The sequence below is a fragment of the Phacochoerus africanus genome, chromosome 8, assembly GCF_016906955.1.
Source record: "Phacochoerus africanus isolate WHEZ1 chromosome 8, ROS_Pafr_v1, whole genome shotgun sequence".
Taxonomy (NCBI): domain Eukaryota; kingdom Metazoa; phylum Chordata; class Mammalia; order Artiodactyla; family Suidae; genus Phacochoerus; species Phacochoerus africanus.
Window position 1 is genome coordinate 146876927 of NC_062551.1, and position 25789 is coordinate 146902715.

The window sequence follows — 25789 nt, forward strand, 5'->3', positions numbered from 1 at the left end:
TCGCTTAGTGGGTTAAGGATCCAGCCTTGCTGTGAGCTGTGGTGTAGGTCCAAGATGCTGCTTGGATCCTGTGTGGCTGTGATGTAGGCCAGCAGCTCCATTCCACCCCTAGCATGGGAACTTTCATATGCCAAGGGTGCGGCCCTAAAAAGAAAAAAAAAAAAATTAAGAAAGCTAATTATGTTTTGCTTGGCTCTGTAAATAAGAAGCCTGCCAAAAATGGTCTGTAAAGGTGTAAAAATCAGCATCTCCGGCCTTCTGCTTTCACCAAAGACGTGCCTGGAATTTCCTAAAGATAATTGGTTGGGAAGGCATTATAGAAAAAAAAAAATCCTCTTCAGACCTTCATTGGCTCATTCGTTGCCAGGCAGGGTACTAAACATAGAAGATATAACATGAACATGGCCCTGATCCTCAGAGCCCACTCTGGAGCTCAGGGAGGTGCATCAACTGTCCTGAACAGTGAAGTGTGAAAGGCACCATGAAACTAATATAGAACGGACACAGTGGGTGTACAAAGGGGGAGTGGTCACCTCTGTGAGTCTAGGAAAAATCATTCATAGCAATCATGGAGGGTTGTTCAGTGAGATGGCAAACATTCCCGTGAAAGGTGATGCAGAACCTGCATTAACAGATGTCAAAATCTGTGGTGTCAAATCACAAGAGGGGAGATTTTGAAGAAGTCATCAGTTTACCCCATTCCCAGGACGTGAATGAGCTGGTGAGCACGCTCCATCTTTAATGTCTAGGATACGAATTTCACAGAGCAGAACTGCTGCTCTAGGTCGCTCAGTTAGCTTCCCCCTCTCTCACTCTCTATCGCCACCCCTCTAACAAGTATCAGGTGAGCAGGGCTTACTCGAATTAAATGTGAGACTTGGAGCAATTCTGTCACTCCTCAGGGCTTCGGTTTCTTCGCCTGTAAAGTGAGGAACTCTAGTTAACTCAAAAGTCCATTTCTGCTGAATTTCGAAAAAGGACAAGAAACCAGAAAGGAAACTAAAGAGAAACAAAAGTGAAAGTGGCCAGAGGAAATACAGTAGTAAACAAAAGCACAAAATTCTATATCTCATTGAAAAATGTGGCAGAGTTCCCATATAACTTTTTTTTTTTTTTTCTCCAGCAACCCTCGAACACGAGACATAGGAGAGAATGCAATGTCGATCACGCCCTCTGAATGTGAATGAGATGAGGGTAACACAAATCTACCTTGCTCCATGCCTTTTCTTACACAAGGCTCCCGGACCCTAAACAACCATTTAGTAAAAATTTCTTCCTAAATAAGTCAATCCGCGATGGATGGTCCGTCGCCACATAACACACCCCACGCAACAGAACACAAGGGTGTGTCCAGCTTTCGGGAGAGAGAAAAGGGAGTAGAAAAAGAGAGGAAAAAAGGATTCGAACCAATATTAGATTTTGCATAGTGTTTTCACGCGGTTGTCAAGCATAACAGCGCCGAAGCAAACTATTTTAAACCTTGAGAAATACAGTAGCCTTTAAACTTTACCATTTCCTCCTTCATGGTGTTAGTGAGATTTCTCTACACGTAACCCAGAACCGTACACCCGCTGGGAAAGCGCGACCTCTGGGGTGGACCGGCAAGTGGAGGCGGCCAGAGGAAAGGACCAAGCCGACAGCTTCGCTGAGCGTTAGAGCCGAGTGTGAGACCCGGACCCATGACCGCCGCGGCTAGGAGGTTCAGTCTGGACCCACCCGGGTCACGGGGTTCCCTAAGTGGGAAGATGCTCCTAGCTCGCTGCGTGAGCCTCCCTTCTCCGAGCTCAGGAGGGAAGGGCGAGCAAGTGCGCGCGCACACACACAGACCCAGACACACACAGACCCAGACACACACACACACACACACACACACACACACACACACACATCTCCTTCCCTCGGAGTTGTGTCTCGTCTCCCTTTTGTTTTTCTCCATTCCCGGTCATGAGACCCGGAAGTTTTTTTTTTTTTTTTTTTAATCCAGTCTCTCTCCCTTTTCCAACCCCACCCCCCCAATCTATCACATGGCAGAGACAGAATAAAAACAGAAAAATGGCGACGGTCACGTTGTGGCGAGCACGTTGTATCCTTGCTGCGTCATTAGATAATCCTCATGCAAATAGCGGGAAGAACAAAGGAAGGGGGGCCCTGGACCCCCGGGGGCGCAGGTGGGTGTGGGGGCGGCGTGCCGGGCGCGGGGGCGGCGGGGCGCGCGCGGAGTCGAGCGCCGGCGGAAGGCGTGCGGCCGTGCGGGGCTTAGTGCGCCTAGTGTCTACGTCCGTGTGCGCGCCGGTGCGGCGCGGTGAGCGCCAGCCGGGTCGCTCCCGTCCGGATCTCGCGGCGCGCTGGAGCCGGACACCGCCCGCCCCGGGGCGCGGGACGCTGAAGGGGCGAGGAGAGCCGTTCCAGCGAGGCCAGCCGCGGCGCGCGCACACGCACACGCAGCCGCCGGACTCGGCCGGCGGGGCGGGCCGGGCGGTGGCGGCGGCGGGGGCTGAGGGTGCATCGCAGCCCGGCGTTGGGCGCCCGCCTGCAGCCGCTGTGGGGGACTGCACGCAGCTCGCCACCTTGGGGTAGGCGCTGGGGCGGCGACACGGAGAGAGCCGGGGCGCCGCACTCCCGCACGGACTTAGAGGGTGTTGCTGGACTGGGCTTGTGGTGGCTGGGCTGTGTTTTTTTCCTGCGGGGTTGGGGGGGGGGGGCGACCTCGCCCATGGGCCCTTCCGCGGTTTACCTCTGGCCCTGGCTTGGTTGTCAGCAGCGGCGCAGGTTGGACGGGGGCGCGGGGAGCCCCCCAGCACCCCCGCTCCGGCCCCCTAGCGGGGCAGCGGCGCAGAGGGGCGGGGCGGGTGTGTGTAAATGTTGCGCACTCGCTTTTCCCCCCACCCCCGCCTTCTTCCAGGGTGCTGGCGTGGGTCCCTCGCCGTCCGGCGGCGACTGTAAATAGAGCCTGGATGTTGTTTACATGAAGGATCCGGCGGGAGGAGTCTGCGAGGAGGAGGCGGAGGAGGAGGAGGAGGGAGGAGAGAGGAAGACCAGAGTCTCCGCGGCGGCGGTCCGGGGTGAGGGTGAGCCCCGCGCGCGTAGGGCACCGGGGGCTACCGCGAGGCCGGGACACTGGACCTGGGGTAGGAGGGAGAATGGGCGCCGGGCGGGGAGAAGGGGGGGTTGTCAGAGAGGCATTTTTAGCTTCCTACCTGCCACGCAGATTCTCCGGGGCGAGAGGGGAGGGGTGTGCGAGGAGGGCGGGGAATCCTGATTTCCCTACACGTTCCTTTTCCCATCCCCAGTCTCTTCCCGCTTCCTCTTGAGGCTCACCTGTTTATTTCCTTCAGCCAGAGCTTGCAGTTTGTTTTTTTTTTTTTCCAGTAGGCAAGAGAAGCTCTTTCTTTTATTAGAAACGTTATTGGGGAAGGGGGTGTCCGCCTGTAATTTATGACGGTCCCGGTCGGTTTTCAAGAAGGGGGAGGGGACTTGGCCGGAGACCGCCCGGTAGCTGACCCTCGGGCTTCTCCCTGCCTTCCTGGTCGGCCGAGGAAGCTTTTTCCTCGCACAACTACCCGCAGGCCAGCTGCCACCTTCTTGGAGAAGGACCACCTCTGTTCCTATTCCTCCCTTTGGAGGAGAGGTGAGCTGAGAAAGCGGGGAATCCTCTGTTCCCCAAAGCTCCTGGCCAAGCTTCCCGTCCCAGTATTGGCCAGAAAGTGCTGCTTTCACCTGCTGATGGCACTGGGTACATCCAACCCCGTGCCCCGGCAAGTTGTGGTCCATAGATGTGTTGGCATTTTTTCTCGCGTCTGGATCTGCATGCTAGCAACCAGCAGCTAACTGCTGCGTTTAGATTGAGAGAGATGTGACCCCCCTTCAGCTTAGCGTGCGTTCTTTATTCCCCACCGGGTCTTCCAATGGAGTCATCTCTTCTCCCCCCACAGCCCCTTTCATTCTTCCCCTGAGAGTTTAGCCTAGAATCTGGCCTAAGCAGCCAGTCTCTGGCTCTTATTCCGTGGGCTCCACCCTGGCCCCTCTTGGTTCTCCAGAGCCAAACACGCCTCCCAAGCTGAAGGCACACCCTGCCCTAAATCTAACCAGTCCAAAAGGGAGGAGAAGACAGTGGAAGAGAAGGCACCCAGGGGTCTTCTTTTTGTCCTGAGTATGCCCAACAGCATTTCCCCTTCAAGCTTCCTGAGTTTATAATCCCTTTATTCTTATCAGCTGCCCCCCCCCCTTGCCCTTAGTCCTATGATAGATGTTTATGGAAGTGGGGATGGGGGGGTTGTCATCCCTTTTCCCTAATGTGAGGCATTTTCCTTCTCCGTAGTCTTTTCATTTTGGAGTTGCTTAACAAGCAAAATATGTAGATATGTGTGCACGTTTATTTGAACTTGCTTTCTTGCCAGCTAATGAATAGCTGGGACTCAAAAGGGAGGGGAGGGGATAGCGATGAGAAGAGCACGTTCCCCCTCATGTCCCCCATGGCATTTCCAGAGCTGCTGGAGAAGACCCTTCTGGGAAAGCCAGCAGTCTCCCTTCCATAATATCACCACCTCAGCCCTTCCAACTTGAGCTTCAGAACAGGAAGACAGCTCAAAATAGTACTATCTTCAGAATCCAGCTCCATTTAGAAGATAACTCTTAAGTCAGCTGCAGGAGGAGCCCTGCACTTTAACATGGGGAGAGAAAACTGTGGTTTGTGTAATTGGTTCCTTTGGGGCAGGGGAGAGAGGTACTTTCCATGTAGATTCAGAAAAGCTTTTCTCAATATCAGTTGGGTACCTAGATCAATGAATGATTCATAGGATGGTGTGAGATTCGTGTATTGAATTCTTCGTATGTTTTGGTATGTCAACAATAACAGGCACTTTTCAGAATGAATTAAAGAGGGGCTGCAAGAATGTGCTCTGGAGAGTCTGCTAGAGGTAGAGGAGGGCGTGGGAGGGAGCACTTGCAGGCGAGGAATCTGAGGATGCAGTGACAGCTGCTGTGAGTGTGGAAGTTGAGAGGCTTACTATAAACAACGCCTGCCACTTTTGCAGAGTGAATAATATCCTGGCCAAAACGTAGCAATGTCAGGATCCTCCACCTTTACCTCGAAAACGAACCCCATGTCTGAATCAGGATGTCTCCATTTTTTTCCCCCGGATTCTTTCAGCTGAAAGAGTTCAGCCTTCAGGAAGGGCTGCTTCATAAATGATCATCACTAAAGTATTAACAAACTTTAAGGATTAGAAGTAGGGCAGAAAACACCTGGCATAATTTGAGTACTTGGTGGGGGCTGTAGAATGACGTGCTGCATGAAGGATGATGGCGTCAAAGACTCCAGGTGATAGGACTGTCTGTACCTGCATTAAAACGGCAGCCACTAGTCACAGGTGGCTGACAGGCAGCTGAAGTCTGGCGAGGATGATGAAGAAGTGATTTTTTTTTTAACTTTAATTTTAAAAACTGGTGATGCATTCGATTATTGGAAAACTTCATTTGGTTAGGAAACAGCTCCAGCATATGCATCTCCTTTGTAAGCTGTAAATTTTGTGAAATCTAAATACAGATTGAATATTTCTGATGAAAATTTAGTGTTTGAATTGAGATGTTATAACTGTAAGATACACTCAGGATTTCAAAGATTTAGTACAAAAAAACCTCAGTAATAGTTTTGGTTTTGATAACACGTCCTACTGAAAATATTTTGGGTATGGTGCAAGAAATGAAATATATTGTTATGCCACCTGAACCTATTTATTTTTTAGCTTTTAAACAGTGTGACTGCTGGAGTATCTGCAGTTACGTACGTGGCTTGCTTTTTACTGCCGGGACAGCACTGATCTATATCTTTGTTCCTTTTTTCTCCCTGGATTAATTTCAAAAGAGGTGACTGCCTGAAACAGTTACTTCATGTCTGTCAGCCCTTTACTTTCACCTGCTCTTTTCCATGTGGACGTTCGGGGGCCCACAGAGTGACAATTGTAGTACGTGAGACTAATGGTGACTTCTTCCCAGATTTCTCTGCGGGAGGCATGCCCCACTGGGGAAGGTCCATAGAGAAGTCCAGGGTCCTGGAAGGGCTCCTAGGGGTGTCCTGGGAAAATATAGGGGCCCGTGTGTCTGGCAAGAGCTGCTGTTGTATAAGGCTCCTGGGCATGCCAGAATATATCAGAGAACAGTGTGTGGCATGGTAATAGTCGTGACACCTGGTGGCATTTTAGCGGTACCACTCTTATTTTCCCTTTCTCTGCATTCGCTTTCTGCTCCACCTCCTAGTTCCTTTGGTGGTGATTGGGCCCACAGGGTTACTGATCCCTCTCCTCCAAAAAATTATCCTGCTGACCTGAACGGAGATGTCTTTGGGGTTTGGTTTGATCTAATTAGATTCAGTGATGGCACTGGCAGGAACTTGGGGGGCATTTAGTACTGTCGGCTCATTTTTATAGAGGACAAACTGTTGATTGCTTTGCCTGTAGACTCACAGACAGAGGCATTACGTGCATTTTTTGTGGATGACCTATTTAGAGACTCCCTGGGAAATCAAGAAGTTGATCAGTGATCAGTCACGTATTTATAGAGCTTGCATTTTGTGGAAAGGACTGGGATTAATGCTGTGAAGGGACAGGAAGAAAACAGTCTCTGATGTCAGGACCGCGCCTGTTGATGTGAGGAAATAAGATGTGAACGGTGCCAAATTCAGTCACAGTTTTTTTTTTTTTGTCTTTTTGTTATTTCTTTGGGCCGCTTCCACGGCATATGGAGGTTCCCAGGCTAGGGGTCCAATGGGAGCTGTAGCCACCGGCCTACGCCAGAGCCACAGCAACTCGGGATCCGAGCCGCGTCTGCAACCTACACCACAGCTCACGGCAACGCCGGATCGTTAACCCACTGAGCAAGGGCAGGGACCGAACCCGCAACCCCATGGTTCCTAGTCGGATTCGTTAACCACTGCGCCACGACGGGAACTCCTCAGTCACAGTTTAAGATACCACCCTTCATACCGAGCGCAGGACCTCTGTGTTACAAGGAGAAAGAAAAGTGCTTTTTTCCACGTGGTGGAAGTAGAAGTGTGTTCCTTTTCCAGATGTAGGAATAGAAGCTCTGAGAATGGTGGACTCTGCAGAAAAGAGGAGTGTGATTGTGTTTCTGGAACAGCCCAGGGCTCTAGAGGTGGAGGTCAGTGCTAGTCTTTGGTGTTGCCCCCTCTTAGCTGTCCAGGAAGAGGGAGTTTGAGAACCCAGACTCTGCATTTTGAAATGGCAGTGTTGCCGGTAATGAGGAAATCATAGATTAATTGGAGACGGCCAGGAGATGGTTAGCTAGGGGTAGATCATTTTGAAGTCAGCTGATGTATTTTCGACTAGTTATTCTAAAGGGTACAGTAGCAGAGGTGAAACAGAATAACATCGACTTGTAAGCAGACTGTGAAAATCGGGGGGAAAAGTTAAATCTCGCGCAACATCCAAAAGTATAGACGGGTGGACTAAAACTGTGTATGCTGAGTCCGTGGGTAAAGGGGAAGGCCCATGTAAGAGAAGATCTATTTAAATTTAATATCTGTGAAATGTGAAGTGGGGGGGTCCATTTCCTTGTAAGTTTTTAGTCTCTTGAAGCCTTTTTGGACTAAAATCCCCAACAACCGAGGACTAAGACATGTCTTTTCTTTGCTTGTACACATAGCTTCTGTGTTAGTTTTTCTCTTCTGTACGGACCTACCAAGGTTACGCAGTGTGACTGTTGCGATGTGAGTGCTTGGAGTGGGTAAAACAAGGTCACCGCCTTGCAGTTCCTCCCAGTTAGTGCTTCTCTCTGAGAATTGGGCTGACTTGGCACAAAGCAGTTGTTCTTGGCTTTTCCTTGCCCTTTTGGCCAATTTATTTCTCCTAAAGAAAGAAAAAAATGAGTAACCTCTTTACTCCAGGTTTCCCACTAACCTTGGCACAAGTTAGGTTCTGAACACTTTTTTTTCTTTAATTTTTATTTTTTATTTTTTGGAGTTCCTCTTGTGGCTCGGTGGGTTAAGAATCCAACTAGTATCCGTGAGGAAGCAGATTCAATCCCCGGCCTCATTCAGTGGCTTAAGACCTGGTGTTGCTGCAAGCTGCGGTGTAAGATGTGGCTCAGCTCTGGCATTGCTGTGGCGTAGGCCAGTAGCTGCAACTCCCATCCCTAGCCTGGGAACTTGAAAAGAAAAAGGGTTTTTTTAATTTTTTTTTTAAAAATTTTTTATGGTTGCACCCTTGGCATATGCAAGTTCCTAGACCAGGGACTGAATCCAAGCAGCAGCTGCGACCTATACCTCATTTGCAGCAATGCAGCATCCTTTTAACCCACTGCACCGGGCCAGGGATGGAACTCATGCCTATGAAGCAACCTGAGCTGCTACAGTGGTATTCTTTTTTTTGTCTTTTGTCTTTTGAGGGCTGCACCCACTGCATATGGAGGTTCCCACTCTAGGGGTCTAATCAGAGCTGTTGCTGCCAGCCTATGCCGTAGCCACAGCAATGCCAGATCCGAGCTGCGTCTGCGACCTACACCACAGCTCACGGCAATGCCGGATCCTTTAACTACAGTGGGATTCTTAACCCACTGTGCCACAGTGGGAATTCCAGTTGTTAAATACTCTTTTTTTCTTTCTCTAGGGCCACACCTGCGGCATATGGAAGTTCCGAGGCTAAGGATCAAATTGGAGCTGTCGAATAGCCGCTGGCCTACCCCACAGCCACAGCAACGCCAGATCCTTAACCACCGAGCGAGGCCAGGGATTGAACTCTCATCCTCACTGGCGGGTTTGTAACTTGCTGAGTCACAATGGGAACTTCAGTTTTTAAATACTTTTAACAGCAAAACTTTTCAGTAAAATGCAAGTATACCTTCTCTGTACTTCCAACAAAGTAGTAGTTGACATTTGCCATCTTCTGTTGATAGTACATTTTTATAACATGACAATTTGGTCAAATTTGCGCATTTTACAATGTCACTGAATTGGACTATGGTTTTCAGGTTGGGAAAGAAAAAAAAAAATCACACTTTAGTAAAAGACCAGTGGATTAATTAAACAACCTACTTATGGAGTTCTCGTGGCATGGTAGGTTAAGGATTTGGTGGTGTCACTGCAGCAGTGTGATCGACCCGAGCCTGGGAACTTTCACTTGCCACAGGTGAAGCCAAAAAGAAAAAAAGAAAAAAAAAATTTAACCTACGTAAACAGTTTTAAAGTACTGTCAAATATTTTACAATGCCAGCAGCTCATTTCATGGTACCTCCCACTTATTTAATGTATAATCATATACCTAGAAGTTCAAAATCATCATGTTTTCATTGCATTCTCTTGACAAGAGAGATCGTGACATGTTTTTTTTGTGCATTTATACTCTGCAAGATCTAAAAGCACGTTTTTAGTATGTCAGTTTGCCAGTAGTACTTGATTTTCTAGATGGTATATATTTGGTGCATGCATCATGAAGAAATTGTTCTCAGTTGTATCATTTTCATCGTAGAATAACTGAGTTTAAAGTCAGTTTGATCTCTGGAGAAAAACATTTTGCGTCACTGTTTTTTTCTCCTCTTCTTACTGTGCAGTAACGTTCCCTACTGTAGCCTGAGCACCTGCAGTCATCTGTTTTTTTTTAAATTAAAATAATTCAGTTTTTGGAGTTCCTGTCGTGCCTTAGTGGTAATGAACCTGACTAGTATCCATGAAGACTCGGATTCCAACCCTGGCCTTGTTCAGTGGGTTGAGGATCTGGCATTGCCATGAGCTGTGGTGTAGGTTGCAGACAGGGCTGAGATCCTGTATTGCTGTGGCTGTGGTGTAGGCTGTTAGCTACAGCTCCGATTTGACCCCTAGCCTGGGAAATTCCGTATGTTGCAGGTGCAGCCCTAAAAAGGCAAAAAAAAAAAAATTCAATTTTTAAAGTAAAATCTATTGAAGAATGTTTCTGTTTAGTTTTTTTTTTTAATGCACATTTATAGGGAATAGTTTCTAAGAAGAAATAAAGTTTGCATTTTTAAGTGTTTATTAGTATTTATAAAATACAATTCTGAAAACCCATATATTTTTCTTCTTTGAAATTGACTTAGAATTTTTCTGAGAAAATATTAATTCAGCTATTGACAGAATAACGGCACTTTGCTTTTTATTATGACTTGTCTTCTTGGCTCTCTGATTCTCCCCCTCCCCCAATTTCAGTAGAAAAAGAAGTGAGAGAAAAATAGGGAAATACTCTTTACTTTTTGTATGGAAAATCTTTGTTGTCTGATTTGGGGTCATGGCTTATAGAATGAGTTTCAGCTTTGCAGCACGTTATAAACATTAAGTTCCTATTTGTCAACCTCTTATTTAGACATTCAGGTGCATCGGTACTCCGTCTTTGCGAAGAAGTCTAAGAACTTCTAAGTATATCAGAGTTTTATTTGTTTCCATCCTTAGCTACCGTCAAGGGTCTCAGAGTTAAGTATTCATTTCCATAGCTGACAGAACTTATGGCCAGGAAATGTTAGGTGGTAATCTTTTTATCCTTTTTGGTGGATCACCTATCTAAAATTTTATTCTCAGATAACCACAGTATCTTTGTTCATGTAGCAGATGTTTATAATTTTGGTGAAAATGTGCAACTGTTTCCAGGAACCTAAGGTTAAGGGATCCAATTTTTTTTTTTTTTTTTTTTAATCTTCGTTGCCCTCTCGTGTTTCAACTCTGTATTACATCAGTTGGCTAAGACCTAGGCAGTGACCTCTTTAACTTGGAGATATTTTTTCACTTTGGAGATGCTGTCTTAATTTGTGTGTAGGTGGATTATTTCACTGGACATAGCTTTTCTGAAGATAAGGTCAGTTTCACAGTGCTTAAATGTGATGGTGGAGCTAGACTCACTGTCCTCTCCTATTTTCTGATCTCTGCTGACTTGAAGATTTTGATGCATCTAACGTATTTGAAGTACAATGCTAATGTTTAATTTGCATATAATGAGTCTTTGAAACCGAGCAAGTGCCTAATTGGAAACGTCATTATTTTTCAAATATCTCTCAAGTTCCACTCATATTGAAATAACTTGAGAACTTATGACTGACATGGGAAAAGAGTGAATCATGGCTTTAATAAATTGGTATGCTGAAGCATGAATTCCAGTTTCAGGATCTTTTTGTACTTTTTATTGAAAGGAAGAATCATCCCTGAATGACTTTAGGGTACACCTCAAAGTTATAGATAATTTCAAAGCAAGTAATGTATTGTGTTGATTTTTATATTTATTATTTTTGGGCTGTGCCCACAGTACTCGAAAGTTCCTGGGGCAGGGATCAAATCCAGGCCACAGCTGAGACCTATACTGCAGCTGTGGCAATGCCAGATTTTTTAACCCACTGTGCTGGGCTGGGGATTGAACCTGCACCTCCACAGCAACCCAAGCTGCTGGAGTCGAATTCTTAATCCAGTTTCACAGCAGGAATTCCCTGTGTTGATTTTTAAAAAGGCATTCCAAAGGTTGTTAGAGATCCTTCACCATAACAGTAGACTTACATTAACTGTGGTGAAAAAACACCCCACAAGTGTGCTGTAAATACGTTATCATCAGTGTCACAAATTGGAATACATTCTCAGCACTCAGAGCAAGAACAATAAAAGTTTTGTTTTTTTGGTTATTTTTGCTATTGTGTATTTCTTCTTAAATCATAAAACCTCCATGGGCTTCTGCTTCATGATCTGAGATACTGAGAAAACTAAAAATTTTCGGCCAAAAGTAGATGTTTTCAGAAATCTTTTTGTTGGCATAAATCGTGTAAGCTGACTATCCAGTTGATGGAATTGAATGGCTAGGTTGGGGTAGAGAAAAGCTCTAGGCTCAATCATTAGACATGGATTTGAACCCAGGGTCAGGCAGCTTAGTGGTATGATCAGGCAAATCACCTAACCTGTCTTAGGTTTTTTTGTTTTCTTTTTTTTTTTTTTGATAGTTACTATTATTATTACTATTATTTTCATTGCTCAATGAATTTTATTACATTTATGGTTGTACAATGATTCTTTGTTTTCTTTCGGTACAGTGGGCTAACAGTACCTAACCTGGTTCCAGAATCCTTCTGTGATGAATTAGTGAGTAATTAATCCCGTAGGGGTCTTGTGAAAACCAAAGCGGAAAGCACATAGAAAATTATTGAATGTTAGGCACATGTGGAAATTACTGCCAGATTTGCTGCTGAGCTCTTTGAGGAGAGGGACCATGTCTTGTTTCTCTTCATTTCCTGGACATCTCGAAGAGGTCTGGGCACGTGGTAGTCCCTCAGTTAATATTTATCGGGTGCATGATTGAGGTCAGGGAGGTGGAATCAGTGAGTCCCCGCATGGCATGCCATGGAGCGCCTCTGCCGCGTAAGCAAGCGGTGGCTCATCATTCCTGTCTGGAAGTCACGTGTGGGTGTTTCCGTCTTACCTGTATTTCACCTGGGCCTTTTCCTGTTTCAGCCTCACCGGTTACTGGGCTGGGACCCTCCTTTCTCTTCTGCTTGGCCACATCTCGAAGCCGCAGGGGACCTCTTGGTCCTTCACTCCCTGGGGAGCCTTCGGAGGGAGTCACACGGCCCCTCCCCGCCGGAAAGGAAGCTGCCGGCCGACCCAGTGACTGACAGGCTGCCCTGGCTCAGTTATCACAGTGCTGATGCTGTCCATTCTAAAGGTACAGTACTGTGATAACTGAAGGATGGCAGCCATCTTGCCTTCCAGCCGAGGAGCCCCCATCCTGCCCGGGAAGGAAGACGGAGGACCGGCTCGGCCTGCGTAACGGTGCCAGGGACCCGGGAAGCCTCTGGCCCTGTGCCGCACCGCCCCTCGCGCCCGCGCGCGCGCGCAGGACATTGCTCCTGCTTCCGTCTTCGCCTCGTTCGGGGATGCGCGGTGCAACGAGGGGCTGGGTAGTGGTTTTCCCTCGTGTGCGGAGCAGATGTGCTGTTGAGAGCTTTGGAACTTTGAAGAGACTGGTATCAGATAAGCGCTAAGTGTGGATTCGTATTTCTGGAATGTTTGTCATTCTGAGAAATTTGTGCCGCTTTGAGAAACCTAAAAAGTCACCTGATTACAACAGCCTGATGCTTACCTATCAATAGAGGTTCCACATAAAATTCAACTTGCACGGAGAAAAAAAGCCCCGCACGTTGAACGGTATTCATGTGTTCGTGTTATTGCGCAAATAAAATTATGTCTTGGTGCTGAAGGAGTGGATAGGGACATGTTTTGTTTCTTTAGCAACTGAAGATGTTTCGAATCCAGTCTAACCCAAGAAAATGTTTGTTGAATGCTCATGTTATTGCCACTGTCATCTTTGCATGAAAGTAAAATGCAGATGATTTTACTTTTATCCATTAAAGAGTGCTCTGCAGTAACATCTAGAACAAATCAGTTTCAAGGATATGAAGCTATAAATACCAGCCCAGCATTAGGTGCACAGAAAAGACCAGGAAATTTAACAGCATGCTCTACGTCCTATGTCCTTGAGAGTGCTTTCGGGGTTGGGGTGGGGTTATTGAAGAACCCAGGGTTCCCCACAGCCCTCCTCCCCCAGGACTCCCGCAGAAGCCGTACACATGGAACAGCAGCCTCAGACAAGAATCAGTGCATGGCCTTATTTTGTGGTCACGCATAGCCTGTGGCAGGGCTCAGGTGATTTCATGGAGTTCAGCCTCTTGCCCTAAACAGACCTCTTAACCTTGTCTCAGGCTCACGTCTGTATCTGGGAACCTTCCCAGGCTGTGGAAAGCTGACCGGTGGAGGAAGCCAAAACAGTGAGCAGAGAGAACAGAGCCTGCTGAGGCCAGGCCCTTCTGCCGCAGGGCTCAGAAAAGCCAGGGAAGAAAAAATCTCATGTGTGACCCTTTAATGGACAGAGACCTTATCCACTCATCAACACAGGCCAGTCCATGTCATAAGCCAGTTTTATTCTCAAGTCCTCACTGGGGCAGAGCGCAGAAGAAAGGGACCTGGGGGCAGGTTAGGGAGGTGGCGTCTGTCTCACACAGTCTGACAGTCCTGGTCTTTGTGCTCTTTTGCTGGTCACAGCTCCCTGACCTCTTTCTTCCCCCATCTCCACCCAGACAGGGCCGGTCCTGAAGGAACGCCTCGAGCCACACCTGTTTGGCCCTGAATTGCTTTCCACGTAGCGTTGACCACGTTATGGCCCAGGACCTTCACGTGTCCACGTATACCCGGGATTTCTCTAGACTGCAGGCCACACGATGGTTTTAATTACAAGGAGGGATGGCTCTGCCCAGTTGTGTCTTACACTGCTCATCCTCCGGTTCCTTGGAGTTTCCCATTTCCTTAAACAGAAAAGGAATTTCTGACAGAAACCCTGGAAGAGCTTTTAAGAGGGAAAATGGCTGGGGTGGGTAAATTCTCAAGTAACTCGAAACACTCCCAAATTTTTAGTGTTAGAGCAGGTGGAAAAATGTGCTCCAGGGAGTGATGTGTTGTGCAATCATTGGCCTTGGTGAGGATTTCACCACCTTCTGTGATCTTCCTGTTTTCCCATGACCAGTTTTATAAAAATTCAGGTTTTTCACTTGCCAGACCTTGACCTCAGGGTCCACACCCGAGCCTGAGAGCTGTTGCAGAGCTGAGTATTGGGTGTAGTTTGGAATCACTCAGGGCATTTCTACAGACCAAGCCATCCTGGGTCCCGTTTCCTGTCAACAGGAAAGCCTGGGTCTCAGCCTGCAGCAGGAGCTCTGGGAGGCTTGCCTAGGCCTGGAGGTCCCTGGCAGTTTGGGGGAGTTTGTGCGTGTGAGGTGTTCCAGCAGGTTGAGTGAGAAGTGATGCAAGAGAAATCTGACAAGGTTTTTCCACTCCTTTGTTTAAAACACACATAGGTATGGGAGTTGCTGTCACGGCTCAGTGGTTTACAAACATGACTAGTATCCATGAGGACACAGGTTCAATCCCTGGCCTTGCTCACTGGGTTAAAGATCTGGTGGTGTTGTGAGCTGTGGTGTAGGTTGCAGGTGTGGCTTGGATCCCGAGTTGCTGTGACTGTGGTGTAGGCCGGTGGCTACAGCTCCAATTGGACACCTAGCCTGGAAACCAGCATGTGCTGTGCGGATGGGGCCCTAAAAAAAAAAAAAATGAAAAAAGAAAAAAAAAAGGTACGGTGTGTGATTGGTGTATTTTTTGGACTGGGAAGATGAATTAAACATAGACTTACCATACGGTCCGGTATTTCCACTTTGCCAGTTATGTACCCAAACGAATGGACTCGAATATTTGTGCACCTGTGTTTACAGCAGCATCATTCGCAATAGACAAAAGGTAGGAGCAACCCAAGTGTCTGTTGTTGGATGTGTGGATAAATAAAGTGCATATTCATACAAGGAAATGTTATTTGGCGTTAGTAAGAACATTCTGACACATGCAACAAAGTGGATAAACCTTGACCCTGGCTAATTGAAATGACCCAGGCGTAAAAGGACAAATACTGTATGAGTTTTCTTATGTGGGATTCCTAGGGTAGTCAGATTCATAGAAGCAGAAAGAGAAATAGTGATTGCCTGGGGCTGGAGGAAGGGGGAAATGGGGAAACTTATGTTTAACAAGAACAGATTTATTGAGGAAGAAAAAATTCTAGAGCTAGATGGTGGTGGTGTTACATTGTGGATGTACTCAGTACCACAGACCATACACTTAAAAGTGGCTAAGATGGTAAATTTCATGTCTGTTTTACCACTTCTCTCAAAAAAAAAAAAAAAAAGCATTTCGGGGTAATAGCACTGTTGTGTTGTAGCTAACAACAGGACTGAGTTGATTGCTCTCTTCTTTTTTTTTTTTCTTTTCTTTTTTCTTTTGTTGTTGTTGTTGTTATTTCTTGGGCCGCTCCCACAGCATATGGACGTTCCCAGGCTAGTGGTTGAATCGGAGCTGTAGCCACCGGCCTATGCCAGAGCCACAGCAACACGGGATCCGAGCCACATCTGCAACCTACACCACAGCTCACGGCAACGCCGGATCGTTAACCCACTGAGCAAGGGCAGGGACCGAACCCGCAACCTCATGGTTCCCAGTCGGATTCGTTAACCACTGCGCCACGACGGGAACTCCATGATTGCTCTCTTCTTTAGACAGTCCAGTGTGAAGATAATTGCTATTTCAAATAAGCAATTAAAGTATAATTCCCCACGTCTTTATGCATTTAAAGTTCTCTAATCTGTAGACTGTTAGACATATTTCCAGGGTTTCTGACATAGCTTAACATCACTTAAAAATTCTGTAAAAGATAAAACTATAATAGCAGTGAGAGTACCAAAGGCAGAATGAGACAACGGCCTCAGCAAGAAGGCAGGCGATGGGGCATTTGATGCTGGCCGTATGCCTTTTCTGGTGAAATTGGGCAATGCACTGGACCATTTCATGCATTCCATGCTCCACCTGCCTCCTTTGCCTACCTCTTTGGAGTCCTGATAAAGGTGTGTGTGTGTGTGTGTGTGTGTGTGTGTGTAAACTGTATATTATACAGAATTCCCTGGTGGCTCAGTGGGTTAAAGATCTGGCTTTGTTACTGCTGTAGTTCTGGTTACAGCTGTGGTGCAGGTTCAATCCCTAGCCTGGGAACTCAGGCATGCCTTGAGCACGGCCAAAAACAATGTTTATTATATGTTTGTATCCTATGAATTATATATGTGTGTGTGTGTATATATATATATATATATACACACACACACACATCTACATATGTATGTATGTATGTAGACCATTTGGTGACTAAAGCAACATTCAAGTGGTGTATTTCATGTTCTCAAAATGTAGAAATACAATGTCTGAAAAGAATAGCATTAGTACTTTAAAATAAAGTTTTAAAACGCATCCTAAATGGACTTGGAACTCAAGTACTCTCAGCCTCATTAAAAACATTCTATAGCTTGCTGTCAATCATAAAAGTGTTTTTTTCCTATTATATGTTGAAATTTGAACATGAGGAAAGTAAAAACAGAGACGAGAATCAGCAACAGCTTTCTCTGCAGAATCACATGTTATTAGCTGTGAGTCGAAAGCATCTCTGGGCTGTGTCTCCTTCATCATGAAGCTCTCATTAGAGGTCATGCTCTGGAAAGCAGATTTTGGTCGTAGGCACCACCCCGCTGGATCCCAAGCAGTTTTCTACCGACTGTGTCCAGTCCCCTGGCACTTGGCTTTTCTTGCGGTGTAGTTGTCACAGTTAGACTACATAGATGTACATGTTTGGAGGGTGTGTATGTTTAATATCTTCTTAGATGGTGAGTTCTTTGAGGGCAGGGACCATGGCTGTATCCATTGCTATGTGCTTGGCACAGATCTTGGCATGTGGTTTGCAGTAGAAATTGAATGTGTGAGATGCTGAATGGAGTCTTTCCTCTCTTCTAAGAATGGGTTAGCCAAATCCACAGCTAAAAAGGTGGTTGGTTGGTTTGTTTCTTCTTTTTTTTTGGCCACACCCCAGGCTAGGGGTCTAATTGGAGCTGCAGCTGCCGGCCCACACCACAGCAACACCCAACCCAAGCCTCATCCTCGTCCCACACCGCAGCTTGCAACAATGCTGGATTCTGAACCCACTGAGTGAGGCCAGGGATGGAACCTACATCTGCACAGACACTGTGTCAGGTTCTTAACCCACCAAGCCACAATTTAGGGAACTCCTAAAAAGGTATTTTAACTACCCACTTTTCAGAGTTCCCTGGTGGCCTATTGGGTTAGGGTTCCAGTGTTATCGCTGCTATGGCTTGGGTCACTGTTGCGGGGCTGATTTGATCTCTGGCCCAGGAATCTCTGCATGCTGCAAGTAAGGCAAAAAAAAAAAAAAAAAAAAATCTCTGCTTTTCTATGATCAGAGAACTACGGCTCTGTGGCTAGTATTTTTTTGCCAAACTTTTCAAAAGCTGCCATTTCAGCAGAACCAACCCTCAGATTGCCCTGGTCCCTGACGCCCACCCAAGTGAAAGAGAGGTGGCGGTGGGAGAGGAGTTTTCTCAGGAGCATTCCCCAGAGCTCACCTTCTGTCTGAAAATTGGTGGGTCATTGGCTGTCCCAGAAAGAGCTCTCCATGTCCGGCCTCTGCAAAGCTAAGCAAAGGAGCCAGGAAGAGAGAGGAAAGAAGGTGAGATGCCAGATTCGGTAGACGAGGATGTGTTTCTTGGACACCGTTGTCAAGGGGGATGAATCTGTGGAAGGTGGCTTGGGACTTAAATTAACCTGGCCAGTACCCCCTCAGAAGGGCAGCCCCACAACCCACGAGTGGACCCCAGGAGTGAGCCGGCGTCTGGGTGGTATCTCAAAGGACAAGCCTCTCTCTGGTCAGGCAGAAAACTCATCTCCACCCAGAGGGGTGGCTCACCGGGTAACCCGCTATGGAGCTTCTGAAGAGCTGAGACCCATTTCATGCAGAGCTTCGTTTCAGCAAGATCTCGTTTCAGCAGAACCAGCTCTCAAGTTCACTGTGAGTAGCTATGAAGGGGACCAACCAAGAGAGTGGGCTCAGGGAGAAGGGGAGGGGCGGGGTGAGAGACCACCCCACTCCTCCACCCCAGCCCTGGAGCCTGGGGCCTCGCCCGGCTGGAGAGCGCTGACAGTGAACGTGGGATTTATGTCCTCATCAAAATGAAACACTTAGCAACTCAGCTTGGTTAGGGGTCCTTTGTGGCCCTTACCACTCAAGAGGAAAGGGGCGTTAGAGCACAAGAGTAGAAGTTACTGAGCATGCGGGGCGTTCCTGCTGTGGCTCAGTGGATAAAGACTCCAACTGGCGTCCAGGAGGACTCAGGTTTGATCCCTTGCCTCGCTCTGTAGTGTGGGTCGCAGATGTGGCTCCAATCCCACGTGGCTGTGGCTGTGGCCAGCAGCTGTAGCTCTGATTCGACGCCTAGCCTGGAAACTTCCCTATGCGGTGGGTGCGGCCCTAAAAAGCAAAAAAAAAAAAACCAAAAAATTGTTACTCGGCATAAAATAATTTAATGTTTTGTTCTTCACTGAGGTGAAAATCAAAACAGTTAAAATTACTCATTAAAAGGAAGAAAGGACTGTAAAAGATCCCTTCAGATAGAAGGTTGCGTGTCACTATTTCCCTCGCAAGGCCTCTCACCCGCTGCTTCTACCATGTGAAGGAGTAGAGATGCTGGTTCCGTCCTGGCGCTTCCTGCAGTCTGTTGTCTCCCACTGACGTCCCCTCCCTTTTCTCCAGAGCAGAAGGCAGTCGAGTGAGAAAGCAGAATCCAGCCAGGACATTTCCCAGCCACCCAGGGCCTGGCATGTTTGCCTGAAGGCACCGTGGGTGGGGGTAGGTGGGAGTTGGTGTTTCCTGGAAGTAATTCCCAGGGGGGCGAGTCCCACAGCTTCGACTGTACTTCTTTGGGATGGGTAGACTCCCTGAGACTATCCCCATGCACAGCCAGCTGGCTTAAAAAACAAAAATAGGAGTTCCCATCGTGGCGTGGCTGAAGCGGATCCGACTAGGACCATGAGGTTGCAGTTCGATCCCTGGCCTCACTCAGCGGGTTAAGGACCTGGCGTTGCCGAGAGCTGTGGTGTAGGTCACAGATGCAGCTCAGCTCCTGAGTGGCTGTGGCTGTGGTGTAGGCTGGCAGCTGTAGCTCAGATTCAACCCCTAGCCTGGGAACCTCCATACGCCGTGGGTACGGCCTTAAAAAACAAGTAACAGTAAGAAAACTAAAAACCTGTAGACGCACCTGCCTTTGACAGTGTCAGTCCTATCTGGAACCAAGTTGTCGACAGGGACCTGTTTCCTCGTCGTGAGCCCCTGCAGTGTACTGTCAAGGGTGGGAACCCCAGAGCTCACTTGCTCCAGCATTTTTCACACCAGCACTTTAAAAAATGAGAACATTTCCAGAGCTCCCGTCGTGGCTCAGTGGTTAACGAATCCGACTAGGAACCATGAGGTTCCGGATTCGATCCCTGGCCTTGCTCAGTAGGTTAAGGATCCGGTGTTGCCATGAGCTGTGGTGGAGGTCGCAGAGGCAGCTTGGATCTGGTGTTGCTGTGGCTCTGGTGCAGGCCGGTGGCTACAGCTCTGATTATACCCCTAGCCTGGGAACCTCCGTGTGCCACGGGTACGGCCCTAGAAAAGACAAAAAAAAATAAATAATTTTTAAAAAATGAGAACATTTCTGAGTGCATAGCGTAGAGGAAGGTAATATTTCTTCTTGAAACTTTGCAGTTGCCTGTTTGTGTGTGTGTGTGTGTGAGAGTTTGAGTACTGGAACACACAGGTGTCTTTTTTTTTTTTTTTTCACTCTGGGTTTCAGTTAAATTCATGAGTTATTGATCTGGATGTTAGATTCTTTTGTTGTTGTTGTTGTATTTTAGGGCCGCACCTGTGGCATTTGGAAGTTACCAGGCTAGGTATGGAATCGGATACCTAGCTCCTGGCCTACACCACAGCCATAGCAACACCAGATCCCCAATCCACCGAGCGAGGCCAGGGATCAAACCAGCATCCTCATGGATCCTAGTCGGGTTCATTAACCGCTGAGCCATGGAGGGTACTCCCTGGATGTTAGATTCCAAATCATCTCACCATGAATGCAAATTTTGGAAACTAAAGCCCAGAATGGTGAAGATACTTGTCCAACATCAGTAAGAAAAGAGTAGGAATTCAGACGTGCATCTCAGACTCTTGGAATGTTTCCTCTTCTTTCACCAGCCTGGAAACAGCAATAGTCATAGGTGATATTCAGTGGGTGATGACTGCGTGCCAACCACCGCCCTGCATACATCATCTTATGTACTAGGGAAAGGGGGTGAGTTGGCTTTGTGTTTTGTTTTAAGTAAATGTTCATGGCTAAACAGTGACTTAGTGCTGCAACCTGTGGAGAGATGCAGAAGTTGTGAGTAAACATTTAAAAGTTTTAAAGCAATTTGACAGTAGCTTTATGTCTGTTGACTCTAGTAATGAAAACATTGGCTTTCATTTTGTGTCTTTAATAAACAATTTTCTAACAGTTCATTTTCATTGTGTTTTGTGAAAGTGTCGGTCCATGATGGATTAGAAATGAGAACAAACTGCTTCTTCACCGCAGACCATTTGAGAAGCACTGACTTAGACTGAGCAAGGCCAACACCTTTGTCCCTGGAGGCCTCTGAAGTCATCATAGCGACCATTGGGAGGGGGAGATTGCTGGATGCAAGCCCCCTGACGGCAGAGAAAGGGTTATTGTGCTTTCTGGAGCGAATGAGGTACTTCCAGTTCTAGAACTAGCTGCCCTGGTCTTGGGGATGAGTAGTAGAAAAGGCATTGATGCCAGAGTTCCCGTTGTGGCTCAGCAGAAACGAATCTGACACTAGCATCCATGAGGACACAGGTTCGACCCCTGGCCTTGCTCAGCGGGTTAAGGATCCGGCATTGGCATGAGCTGAGGTGTAGGTTGCAGACAGTGAATATTCCAAGCTTTCGCTGGCTTCAGAACTTGAGGATGTGAGACAGATGGGGATGCCTGCCCCTCTGGGAAAGCGGAGAGATCTCCTTCCTTGTAGTGTTCCTTCATGAGAAGAAGTCCAACAGGACAAATTCAGTTCTCGTTTCCCAAAGTAGTAAGAGCAGAGGACAGTGCTGCAGAGGTCTCCGGGAAAATAGGGCTGATTAGAGGGAGCCTGTGTATCTCCTCGATGTGCAGGCTCTGTGGAGGGGAGCACACTTCATAAATCCTGCTAGGCTGCTTTTTGGTGAAATCCTCAGATTTGTACCAAGAACTCTTTTGAGTGAATCAGTGTGTCTTTGTTTGCGTTTTCTGGAATTCTGACGACTGCAGCCAAGGAGTTAGCAAGGCTAAGCACTGGACTGAGCATTTAATCAGTTGAACGCTTCCTTATGTTCTCCTGGTTTGTTCTCATAACAAGTGACCTTAAGTCCAACTCTTAGCAACACATGATTGTGGAATGTTCCCTCTTGAGGAATACTGCCTTGTTTTTTCATTCTGAACACATCGAAAAATCTCTGAAAATTCAGATGAGTTTGTTTGGACAATGATAATAATGTAAGCTAACTGTACCTGCTGTGTGCCCAGTTTTTTATGTGTGTATTATAGTTTATATGTATTTATTTAGTGTTTACATCCGAAATGTCCCAACAGCCCTGGTCAGTTGGGGGGTGGGAAAGAAGGCTTAGGAAAATTCGATCACTTACCTGATGGAACTCGGTTCAAACTTCAGCTTCTGCATTTCTATGTTTCCTACAGATTCTTACCTGAGTCTTTGTACAGGTGAGACAATACCCGAACCCCATAGTCATGACGTTTTCGTTGATTCCTTCCTCTGCCTGAAAAATAACACTGGGACCTGCTTCCTTTTGGTTTTGATTTTGAATACATACGTCCTGTTCAGTAATTCAGGAGTGGAATGATGCATTTAACTGTAGGTCCTGCAGACTCAGAAGTCCCCATGGTAATTATAGCAAATGCTGATTGAAGACTTGCCGCATATCCTTTCCATGCAGTATTTTTTTTTACCTGTATTATCTTAATTCTTTCATGGAAACCACCTTCTCCCTATCCCTACTCTGATTATTTTCTCATAGGACTTTTGCATCGTATGTTCACACTAGCATACTTCAGTTTATTTAACTGTATTTTTTGCTGCCTCGCTCTCACTAGAAGGTAAGCACCATGAGGGCTGTTGTATGTCTCTTTAGCTCAATGATGGAATTCCCCAGCAATTAGGGCCAGGCTTGGTATATAATAGGTGCTCACATGTTTGTCGAATGAATGAATGAGCAGTCCTTATAGGTTAAATATCACTATCATCACAAACTGAGGTTTGTGGTATTAAATAATGTGCTCAAGTTGGAAGCAGTTATCATTGCTATTATTATTATTATTATTTGTCTTTTTGTCTTTCAGGGCCTCACCTGCGGCATATGGAGGTTCCCAGGCTACAGGTACATTTGGAGTTGTAGCCGCCAGCCTACACCACAGCCACTGCAGTGTGGGTTCTGAGCTGCATCTTCGACCTACACCACAGCTCATGATAATGCCGGATCCTTAACCCACTGAATGAGGCCGGGGATTGAACCCGTGTCCTCATGGATGCTAGTCAGATTCGTTTCTGCTGAGCTATGATGGGAACTCCCAAAATCAGTTTTTAATGTTAGTGGTAATAGCTTCCTTTCTTTTTTTTCTTTTTTTTTTTTTTTGTCGTCTTTTTGCTATTTCTTGGGCCGCTTCCGTGGCATATGGAGGTTCCCAGGCTAGGGGTCGAATCGGAGCTGTAGCCACCGGCCTACGCCAGAGCCACAGCAACGCGGGATCCGAGCAGCGTCTGCAACCTACACCACAGCTCATGGCAATGCCGGATCGTTAACCCACTGAGCAAGGGCAGGGACCGAACCCGCAACCTCATGGTTCCCAGTCGGATTCGTTAACCACTGCACCACGACGGGAACTCCAGCTTCCTTTCTTCAGTACATGGTTGGAATGAACATTTTCACACACACAAAGAGGTCAGTTTGGCACCATTTTTAGAGCACATAAACAGTGGTATTTGTCCTTTTTTTGGTTTGCTTGTTTGGTTTTTGCCATGCCTGCAGCACATGGAAGTTCTGGGCCAGGGACCGAACCTAAGCCATAACAGCAACCCAAGCCACTGCAGTGACAATGCCAGATCCTTAACCCACTGAGCCACATAGAAACGCCTGTATTTGTTGAATACATGCCCTGGGCCTCTCGTCTGCCGTAGTAACTGTAGCTGGTATTAAGGTCAAATAGGTTTTTTCTCTGTCCTATTATGGTGCCTCCAATTTTTTAACACAGTAAAGGACAAGCTAACGATGCGCCAACACACGCCTGCTTCTGTTGAAGGCGTCGTGGGCTTGTCATGGGAAAGAATTGCAGCGCAGTGAAGGGCCTGGAAGAGGTCGAGGCCAGCCTCAGCCTCCTCACCTCTCCCCCTCCAGTGCCAGAGCAAAGACTCGGGTCCTTCCTCACCGGACAGCCTGTTCCATGGATGGACGGGTGCATGGTCATTGAATGGCTACTTCGTCAGAAAATTCTTTGTATTGAGCTAACTTCTACCCATGGCTCTGCACATGCTCCCCAGGGAATGACGGAATAAATGAAACCATCCTTTCACATACCCGCCCTTTAGATATTTGGTCCGTTTGTGCTTCATCTTAGGGGTCTCTTCTTCTCAGTGCCTCAGACTGGATTCCTCACAGCATCTTTCCAGCCATTTCCCTCCTGCTTGCTCCTCTTGGCATGCTTCCAGCTTGTTCATGTCCAATGCAGTTGTGTCCTCCAGCCTGCCAGGTGTGGCCCTGGGATGACATCCACTGTTTTTTGGCAGCCACACCACCCTGTTGACTCATCCACACTCCCGAAGTCCTCGAAGACCATGAACTGTTGTCGAACTCAAGTGGGAAGCGAGTGCTGCACAGATGGAGCTGAGGGGTGCTGGTGATGATGAAAAGTAATAGCGATGTCCCTGGACACTCTGTCCTCCATTTCTCTGGACTCATTGGCCGCCATACCCAAGACAGTTTGGATAAGCACACCTATTGCATTGGGACTGTATGTAAGATACTGTCCTAGCCACTGTACATAGCCTCCCTATTTAACTTTTCTTTCTTTTTTTTTCTTCTTTCAAGCCGCCTCTGCAAACTACACCACAGCTCATGGCAACGCCGGATCCTTAACCCACTGAGCAAGGCCAGGGATCAAACCCGCAACCTCATGGTTCCTAGTTGGATTCGTTAACCACTGCACCACGGTGGGAACTCCCCTATTTAACTTTCCAAACGACTGTGCTCATGGCTATCACAAAACTGTTACCCTTGAGAAGACAGAGATGAGGAGAGATTAACTAGTGTGCTTAATATCACATGGCTTGTTCTTGGTGGTGATGGATAGGAGTCTGTCTGCCTCCCAGTCCTAATCCTAATAAGATGCACTCTCAGGAGCTACAAAGAGGCTAGGCTTAGCTCTGCACATTCTCTCTGAAAAACATGCACAGAAAGATGTGTTAAAGAGTGGTGTTTTTTTCCTTCCTGTCCTTCGAAGAAGGAAAGGATGCAAATTGTTGTGTTCCTGCTCTGTGCCAGCTGTTCCATATCTGTTTATCTCAGTTTGTCCTCAGGACAATTCCATGGGGAAGGCACTGTTGGCATTATCACGTGACAGGTGAGGAAACCGTGGCTCAGAGAGGATAAAGCTAGGTTACTCCTGCGGCGGCCTGAGTCCAGAGCGCGTGTGCTTCCGCCACGCTTCTCAGAGGTTTTCAACTCCCGCCTGCCTGCACCCCCCACAGGGTCTCTGACTAGACTGTGATCCACTGCGACTGTCTCTGCTCTCCTGGCCAGCATTTATGGACTTACTGACTAACCAAATTACCTAAGTGGAAATGGAGGGAAATACCCTCACCAAATGAGCTGAGCATTAAAGGCTTCTTATATACATACCTTTGGGCTAAGGATCAGCCATGGAAGCAAAGTAAGGAGCCAGCTGAAGCTGTTAGAACTCAGCTCAGATGCGGCCCATCATGCTTCCTTCTCCCGTCATACGCCCCCTTATGGTGAGTCGTGCAATAGTCTCATGGTGAATTCAGTGGCTGCTGTCAAGACCTGATCATATAATGATGCTCACTTGAGGGCCACGGGCCACCCCTCCTTCCCCCAGCCTTCGGACTGAATTAACTTCCTTGCCAAATCATAGGTCCAGAAATTGAGAGACCATTAGCAAGACTGGCCAAATCACCAAATCACGTGCCTAATCTTTGTGTTTGCATAGAATTTGTGTCCACAAAATGCTTTTTTACTTATGTTCTTCTGGTTGTTCCTCCCACCAGCCGGGGAACCGG

General features: G+C 47.1%; 1 long non-coding RNA gene across 2 annotated transcripts; it reads left to right on the plus strand.

Moving 5' to 3' along the window:
• The first annotated feature begins 2038 nt into the window (after positions 1–2038).
• On the plus strand, positions 2039–13187 carry LOC125132010 (uncharacterized). 2 transcript variants are annotated; one of them, XR_007136118.1, is made up of 4 exons: positions 2039–2168; positions 2903–3062; positions 12025–12073; positions 12443–13187. It is a non-coding gene; the product is annotated as an uncharacterized LOC125132010 (long non-coding RNA). The 2 variants fall into 2 exon arrangements; XR_007136117.1 differs by having other exon boundaries at positions 12025–13187.
• The last annotated feature ends 12602 nt before the right edge of the window (positions 13188–25789 follow it).